The 6,683-nt window shown below is 35.0% G+C and overlaps 1 long non-coding RNA gene across 1 annotated transcript; it reads right to left on the reverse strand.

Moving 5' to 3' along the window:
- Nucleotides 1-395: 395 nt before the first annotated feature.
- Nucleotides 396-5,753, reverse strand: LOC136556046 (uncharacterized). Its single transcript, XR_010783573.1, has 3 exons — nucleotides 5,683-5,753; nucleotides 3,306-3,539; nucleotides 396-978 (listed from the first exon to the last, which is right to left on the reverse strand). It is a non-coding gene; the product is annotated as an uncharacterized lncRNA (long non-coding RNA).
- Nucleotides 5,754-6,683: the final 930 nt, after the last annotated feature.

Raw genomic sequence — 6,683 nt, forward strand, 5'->3', positions numbered from 1 at the left:
GATAAAAAATTGAATTGAATAACTGAAACAGAATTTGACCTACATGTTCCCAATATTAAGTTTTAGAAAGCATTTATGATCCATGCAAATGAAGACAACTCATGTATATTAATGCAATGCTTTTATTATAATCATCTTTGCATATGGAATAGTAAATATTGATACTATTAATAAAGTTAAAGCAAGATGGAATTGAATATTCATAATTTAGCTCACAGTACATTGCAGATGTTTTACACTGAAAATTAATTGTGTGAAGTTATATATAACTTTGATAAGCTTTAATTTGGCTGCTTTTTTATCTACAGTATGCTTATTCTGTCCTTGATTATCCTTCTGGCAAAAAAAAAGTCATCTACAAGGTTTTCCATAAAAAAACCCAGAAGGCAGCAAGAATGATAAAAGAAAAGAGCTTAAATTGTTCTGATAAAGAAGATTATCAGATTAATTTAAACAACTTTTTAGGTGCTTCAGCACTGGAATGAAAAAATAATGTTTGAATGCTTCTCTCTCTATCATAGTTGATTTTTCCTGCCTACTGGTTTAGTATGATTTCTGTATTGCAACTTGCTTTTCATTCTTGGTATCTTTCTCCTGTTTTTTTGAACCTTCCAGATTTCTAGAATTGCAGCTGAAACATCCTGTGCAGAGTCCCAATCCTTTGCCTGAACTTCCATCCTTATGCATCTGAGGTATCACCTCTTGAATATTGCTGGCATCAGATATTTAGTCTTTCTATGGATGTACAGCGACCTCCTTTCGAATTTCTCTCTATTGCCTCATTTCTCTTAAATTATTGTCATTCCCAGGGCTGCATTTAGACTTCTGGTCTATTTTTTCACTCTGACAAATAGCTCTTGTCTTCTGCAGTTCGACTTCAACTAATTGTCATTGCTCTCTCTGCTCTTTTCAATGCTTCTCTTTTCAATGTTTCACTTCTTCTTTCAATTCTCTTCTCAATCTTTCTTGTTTTCTGGGCTAATGAAAAAGAATTATAAGTTTAAAAACACTTTTAGAAGGAGAATTCACTTATCTTGAAACTAATTAATTCCACTCCCTTTCCACCACTGCTTATTTTTCTTTTCTGGAACACAGGCAGGAAAGTCTGAGAAGGCTTCATGGGCTCCCATTCTTTTTGCTTTGGTGGGTGGCCCCATGCAGTTTCTGCAAGGCTTGTGTTTATTTTGTTTTCTCTTGAAGAAGCAGTTTTATATAGAAAAGCATGATCTGTTCTCTAGAGATAAGTGTCCTGAGGTTTTTTCTTTTTGGCATTTGTTTGTTTTCTCCCTGCTCTAGACCAGATATGCTTGGAAAAATTTAGTAATATAGCTGCAATGGAAGTTCAGGTGTTTTAAGCTCCTGTATAACTCATTTTGCTTTCGAGATCAGCTACTAACTGATTCATATATGTAAATATATAAATTCGTTACATGCACTCAAAATTGAATATATATTAATTAATATAAACTAAGGGAAGGAAGGATCTGCTGTTTGATTGCTAGTCTTTTTCATTCTTCAGGCAGAGGTACTTTGCCAACAAACAATAAATGGAAAGGAATTAAAATAGAAATTAAAAGTTAAAAACAGTCTTCAGGGAAACCCTCAAGTATACCTTAAATTACATTGATAAAGGCATATTTCAGTTTAAGATAAATAAATTAAGAGTAACTCTAATTCAGCAGGGTATAAAGCTCACAGATATATGCTCAGAGTGCATTTAAAGAAAGTTTATCGCTAAGTGTTCCTGTTTTGCACATCAAGCCCCCAGGTTCAATTTCTGGATGCCTGATTGCATTATCTCTGCCTAGCACAAAAGTACTGACCTGAAATTCTTGTTTAAGTGACCATCTAAGAATCCTTTTTTAAAATGAGTCACAAGCATTGACCAGATCCTTTTCTCTAGGGTAACATAAATTATGCTGTCAGAATTACAATTTCCTAAATTTTAAATAATTTTTTTTTCTGCTAAATTTAAAACACATATTTAAAAAATAATGTAAGAGTCCTATAAACTAATTCACACATAACCTAGAATTGTCAGCTGCTGCAGAAATATTTTCAACTGCATGAGGCAATGATGAGGAGGATACAGGTGAAAGAGAAGGGAAATATAGCTTTTTTCCCCTTAAGCACATTTTAAATTTTATCTTTCTTGTTCATCTAGTAGAACCATAAATACCTCTATTTAGTGAATTATCGCCTTCCACATGTTTAAGAAAAATTTCACTGATATTCTCACAACCCACATACCACTAACTAGAGCACTAGAAAAACCCCCACAACATCAAAACACAAACATCAAACAACAAACTTTCAGAATTATCAGCATTAACACCTGGGTAGCACTCAGTTTAGAAAAATGTAAAATCAAATTATCAAACACATAACATATAAAGTAACATTGATATCTTTGCAGTCTTAGAAATGCTATTAAAATTATAAGCACTGATGGTGTTGTGGAGTAGTAAATTATTTTTCTAGTGTTTATTCTTGACCTTCACAAAGCTGCAGCTGAACTAACATAATGAGGTTGTTTAAATGCCTAGGATGCTGATTATAGGTTATCCAAGTTTACATGATAACATGATATACAGTTTCCCTAAACATCTTCAAATCACTTTTTGCTCAGCTGTACTCAATTTTTCTGGAAAGCAGAATGCTTGTGGGTCTCAAGCTTCATTCGAATTGTTCTAGTTAAATTTTTTTTTCTCTAATTTGAATCTGATTTTTTATTCCAGTCACAGTCTTATCTGTGAGGGACTGTGATAGCTCCCTGAATTTGTAATACAATTCAATTTCAAATTAATTTTTTTGGATACTTCTTCATTTTGTATTCTGAGTCCAGTCCATGTTTCTTATGTTTTTAATTTCTAAGGAAAAAGATCCTCCTCCAACTAAAACACAGAATTTTTCAGCAAGAAAAATGCTTTATTTTGCAACAAGTGCTCATAATTATGACAAGGTTCTAGGTTGTGAATCCCCAGTGGAGAAATAAAACACTTAAACTCTGTCTTCCTTTGGCTGGATTAACCAGGCCTTGATCTCTCCTCTGAGAGCTTCTGGCTGTGATCAAATAATGTAGTCTGTAGTTGCTTTTCTTTTCTTTCCTTTCCAACACTGCGGAGGAGCACATTAGGTTACTCACACTGCTCACTCCCTGCCAGCTGCTAATATAAAATGGTATTGCTCTCTAAGGAGACTCGTTCTGCATGTGTTTTTCCAAAGATCAGTGTAAATGTCTTCCCCTCTCCTACAGTTCTTTTTCAGCCTTACAGCAGTTCTGTACGGCCACGGTTTAGTTTTACCTTGGTTGTTCTGCCCTTCATGCACACACATCTTTCAACGCGGGCAGCGCAGACAGCACCAGCTCTCAACCCTTGGAGTTCATTCCCTGCAATTTCTCACAGGACTGTGGAGCAGCTCTCCCTTGATGCCCTGGATTTCCACACAAAAGCCGATGATCAGCCCTGCAGCACGGCATGCTGAGCTGCCCTGCCATACTCCCTGCTCCACTGGCAGCGCTGATCCGGTGTCCCCTGCTGAAACGTGACATGCACTTGTGAGATTGTGAAACGTCACAAAATTACATTCAGCAATTCAAACACCTGCAGTATCCTTTCCATTCTAGTGCGTTTCACTTCCTACCCTTTAGGTTAAGATGTGTATTTTTATCTGGCTTTCTTTCATATGTGCATATTACCTGCTTCCTGTGCACACATGGTAAAGCAAGGGAACTCTGCAAACAGGCAGATCCAAGTCTAAGTAGGGACTAAAGTAAAAATAAATTAAATCAAATATTTGATTCTATAGTGGATATCTGATCACTATACACAGTTTAAAGGGAACTATTTGCCCAATTTCCTAGCATTTCACTTGAAGAAACTGGTATTTTTTCCCAAAGTAATTTTGCAGATCAGCTAAGTGTGCACACTGAAGCCCTTTAGGTCGGAAGCAGTCAGAAGAGAATTGTAGTAAAAACTTGTATTTCTATTTAGCCACAAACATACTAATTGCTAAATGCAACAATAATGGAGAGGTCAATAAATAATAGGTACACAAAGTAAAGTTCTTTATCATGGTTTGTCTACAGAAAAAAATAATCTCATCTGGTTCTTCACATTCTCCCAAGGAAATAGTATTGAGTTTACTAAAGTTGCAACATCAATGAAAACAAAAGCATTATCCACAGACACTAAGAAACTGTATTCACAGGCAACTAAAACTGCATTAAAAACAAATCCAAAAGTAGTTTTAAATTTCTTATTACATCAATTTGTAGTTGTACTCAAGAAGAACTGAACAACCCTAGCTCTTGAGCAGTCCTGTGGTTGCTTTTACTGTGTTTTACATGCCTCCAGTTGCATTCCATGGCTAAGGGAGTAAGGGTACCTGTTGATCCAGCAGTGCTGGAGGGGAGAAATATGATGAGATTTACAACTACTGTTTAATCTACTTTGAAAATTAAATTTGATGGAATTTCATGCATCCATTTTAAACTGAAAACTTCGTCTGGAGCAAAAAACCCTCATATTTTTCACAGATTACAATTCTTGTTAAGTGTCATGCTGCAAATTTGGATTTATTATGTTTTGGATCAACAACTGTATAATTATTTTTTGCAAAGAAAATTGATTAAAATGGAGAAACACAGGATACTGAACAAAGAAAGTCCTTTTTCAAACTAGGAAGTCAGACCCAAGATTTTGTTATCTGCTTTTCGCCCGGACTTTGGGCTACAAATTATTCTGCAATTGTTTATTTAAAGGCCTTTCTGCTCTACCATTCATGCATAAAAGACTGTGTAAAAACAAGCAAACAAACTAAAAACAAAACTAGCAAAAAAACCTTACAAAAGCAACATAAACATTACAGAAAAAGCTGATCTAAGGAAAATTCACCATCTAAAAATATATATATACATATACAGCTGTGAACTCTGTTGGGATTTAATCATTAATGCATTTATAGCCAAGAAATGTCAGAAGAGAAATAATGTAGGCAGCACTTCTAAAACTTCATGTGCTTCCAAACAGGGACACCTGAGAAAAAAGATGAAAATTGAAACTGTTGCATTTGTTTAAAATTAATTTGATTACCTCATAGAAAAATTATAATCATATTACCAAACATTTAAATCTCAGTGGATCAGATTTCCCTCTTTGGGCTGATGGGACAGAAAGTTCACCTCAAGAACCAGAAAATTTTACAGCTCTTTCTTGATGATAAGGCAGCAAAGAGAACTGATGTGACAGCTCAGTCTAACAGAAGCAAAGTATTTTATTCCCCTCTGTAACACCTAGCAGGAAGCCATGCAGTGTCCACTGATGAGGTGAATCACTTTATCAAGGCTTTTACACATATTACATTTAAAAGACATGCATTAGATATAAAATCTTCTCTGTATTGCAGTACACACACACACAAACAAAAAAAATAATTTCAACTTTTTGTTCCACATTTGTCTTATATCAGCCACCAAAATAATCCAGAAATTCTTCCCCAGATTTCTTAATCCATCAAATATCATGACAATACATTCAGCCCTTTATCACGATATGCAAAACAAACATATTTCTTTCTTAACAGAAAATTAAATATCCTGATCTCATTCCCATTTTAACTGAATGGGAATAAAATTATTTTAAAATAAATTATTAGAATAATGTTCTTGAAAATATTTACCAGCCACAAGAATACAATTTCTGCCAACAATGATCCTTTAGCTTGATGCAGTGTCAGTGAATCTGGCTAAGTTGTGAAAAGAGAAGAGGCTTTGACTTTTCTTTTTCATTTATTCCTGCCCGCTCCCCGCCCCCCCCCCCCCTTTTCTGGTTTTAATTTTTCTTTTCAGATAAAATCCTGCATGACAAAGCACCTCAAGGGTCTGGAGGGAGCAATTATCACCATATTTCTTACACTTGCTCTTTTTTCCTCCCCTGTTTGTTTCACACTGTTCTGCCTCTTTATTTTTTTACTTAAGAAGCTTTCTGGACAAGAAGTACATTGTTTTCCAGGACCAGAAAATGCTTTACACTGTAGATACATACAATTGCAACATACAATTACCATTATAAATAATGGAATCTAATTTAATAACAGTAATCTGCAGAGGCTGTTGAACTTGTGGAGCTACTTAAAGCCCTTTACATAATACACAAAATCAAATAAAAGTGAAATTTCTTTCAGCAAAAGTGACTCATTTTATATAAATTGTAAAGTGAATTTTCTCTGGTTTTAATCCCACAAGATCTTAATGCCTGCCTGTTCTGGCCCCCTAGAATTCTGATGTTGATTCTACAGAACTTTTCCAAATATAAAACAAAGAATTCAGAGTTTGTTTGATGGCATTCTTCTGGTAGGAAAACCTTTTCCTTTCTTACAGATGTTGCATAAAACATGAATGCATTCTTTCCACTCTATCCCATTGAGACCAGACAGAGAGATTTGCCCTGGAGCAGCCCTAGTTCTTCAGATTATTTTGCTTGTTATGCAGGGGGTACATTTCTGTGTTGTTTTTTCATGATGCTACTTCACTTTGGCAGGTAGGTGGTATTTCTTTGGATCCAAAAATGCATCACACAATGCAGCAATGTTTCACACAAAGCAGTATTCAGGAGCCCCATTTAATGCTTGCCACTTTCAAGTGAGTGATTTTTTTTAATAGCTCTGCTCCATGTTTCTTG

The sequence above is a fragment of the Molothrus aeneus genome, chromosome 4 (genome assembly GCF_037042795.1).
Source record: "Molothrus aeneus isolate 106 chromosome 4, BPBGC_Maene_1.0, whole genome shotgun sequence".
Taxonomy (NCBI): Eukaryota; Metazoa; Chordata; class Aves; order Passeriformes; family Icteridae; genus Molothrus; species Molothrus aeneus.